This window comes from Montipora foliosa, chromosome 12, assembly GCF_036669935.1.
Source record: "Montipora foliosa isolate CH-2021 chromosome 12, ASM3666993v2, whole genome shotgun sequence".
NCBI lineage: Eukaryota > Metazoa > Cnidaria > Anthozoa > Scleractinia > Acroporidae > Montipora > Montipora foliosa.
In genome coordinates, this window is record NC_090880.1 from 6268204 (window position 1) to 6270703 (window position 2500).

The 2500-nt window shown below is 34.2% G+C and overlaps 1 protein-coding gene across 1 annotated transcript in view; it reads left to right on the top strand.

The window, feature by feature from the left end:
- Positions 1–2500, top strand: part of LOC137978903 (MAM and fibronectin type III domain-containing protein 1-like) — a 34091-nt gene that overhangs the window by 275 nt on the left and 31316 nt on the right. The window lies entirely within an intron of this gene.

Genomic DNA, 2500 nt, shown 5'->3' on the forward strand with positions numbered 1-2500 from the left:
GTCTCTTCACCAATGGCACGTCATCCCTTGGAGAAATTACTTAATCGCATGATTCTGTTATACACTCTAGTTTACGGTTCTCATCCACTGATATTGAAATGTTACACGCAAACTGAGCTAAAAACACCCAACGGACCACATCCTAAGTCACAAAAGCCCACATTGTTGTCTCTGCTTTGCGTCAGGATTGGGTCATTTAATTGACTGCTGTCCTTGTTGCAAATTGCCATTTTGTTATCACAATTGTTTGAGATGGCTCACCCAAGAAACTTTTAAAGTGATTCTTAAATTCAATAAACCTTTTTAGTGGTTTGCAAATATTATTTCCACTTTTTTTAAAAATTATTATCTGAATAAGAGTTACGGTTCCCTTGACGAGCTGGGAAGTGTTCATTGACGGAAAACTGCAATTTGTAGACACGAGGGCTTCCAGGAGAGAGGAGAGTTTCATCGCAACCTTCCTGGCTTGTGACGCAACAATGTCATTGGCAATGAGTTTCACTTTGGAAAGTCTTAAAGAACTGTAGACAAGGAAATTCCTTCCCCACATCCGAATGGAAATTCAGAAGGAGGTTGATTCCCTTAAAGGGAGAATAAATGATATAAGCATAAGGTTTGACGAGATCGAAAAGTCCAAAAATGTTATTTTGAAGAAATAAACCTGTACTATCAACGATTAAGGATCTAAAATGAATATAACGAAGGCGTAAGCGAAGTCAGATTCAACAGATCGAGGGTGACATAACGACCTCACGAACCGCAGCTAACTGGTATACCAAATATCAGGTTAACCAATTCTGAATGGGGTTGATCTTGATGAAAACCAGATTTCGATCACGTAATAACAAGCTCCCGCATGACTTGATAGCTCAACTAGCAGAGCACTGCACCGGTATCGCAGAAATCAGGGTTCGAACCCTGTTCAAGTCCCCCCCCCCGCCCCTTTTTTTTTGTTTTCTTCAGGCTTTCCTTTCGTTGCTGCTCAAGTAGAGTTAATTAATAAATGTGATGATCAGCAACTTAACCTTTTTAGATTTTTTTTTCTCCTTTATTTAATTACATATACAACGAATACACAGATTTGCCAACTGTACAATGTAAGTACTTACATTTACGATTTTGCTAACACTTACAATTACAACATACAGGCATAAGGTTATTTGCACAAAGCTGAGAAACGAACAATACTAGAGGTCTAGACCGCTTTTCCAGAAAGGCACTCTGTTTGTTTGACATGAATGCTATGTATCTTTCTATTTCTATCTTCTCTGCTATGAGGGTGACAAAATCTTCAAAAGTAGTATAGGAGTTGGGGGTACGAGAGAATTTTTAGTAATCATATAGAAATGCTCTAATAAATGTGATTTGACCTTGGGATTTGACCTTGGCAAAAATACTTGTCAAAGTAAAACCAATCCAGATCATTTTCCATCTCGAAGTAGAGCAAAATATAAATTTTAATTTATATTTTGCACTACTGATGATGGGAAAATGATCACTGTGATTAAAATAATTATTTTTTGACAACAACAAAAACACTCGTCAACAGCCTTGATATAACTATTATACTCATTATTTGCGCTGGTAAATTTTGGGCTTTGCTCAAAATTTCTCTGAGCACTACTGAAACGGCTACAACGGCTTTCTAAAATTATTTTTTAATACTCATACAGAAATATTTTTTATTTCATTTTCATCCTTCTAAAACCATATTACCATTGCTTTTTCACACTTATTTAACACAACTCTTGTCAATTTTCAGATCAACATAAACTTTGTGAGTAAAGTTGAAATGCGTTTAGATATTCGCATATTCACCATAGCGTGACATTATAGGAAGAACAGGAGGTCTATGTTGTCATACCACAGGGACTTCCCCGAGGAAGCGAGTCATGAGGAAGTCGTATGATTTGTTCGACCAATCACAACTTCATTTTTTTTTTACCAAAATTGTTTCTCAAATGAATTTTATTTTCAAATTGGTTTCCATTTTGGAAGCGACTTTTGAAGAAACTAATGGACCAAGACAGCAACTGACTGACCTTTTTTAGGCATAAATTTTTATATTAATATATAGAAAATGACCTGTAATAAAGATCGTCTTGATGGATTAGTATCAATATAACCTTGAAAAACGCTGTGATAATGATATTTGATAGAAGTTGATTATTGAATTGTTTGCAAAAAATGTAGACAAATGCACAATGAAATTTTCGCTAATGAATATATCGATTTTTATGCTAATGTTTATAAAATCAGAAAAAAAAGTCAGTGTATATCAGACGATATCACATATTAAATGTCATGGCAGATATTGCTATTGTCAATAAGAAACAAATACCAAGATGTTTAATTAATCGTTTGACAGCATTTCAATGTATAAACACAATTTTACCAAAAATAAAATAAAAAACCGGAAAAGAATTGTTTCCATAAAATGTTTCATTTATAAATTATTCAAATAATGGGGTTTTGACCAAAAAATAAAAGTTAGTAAATC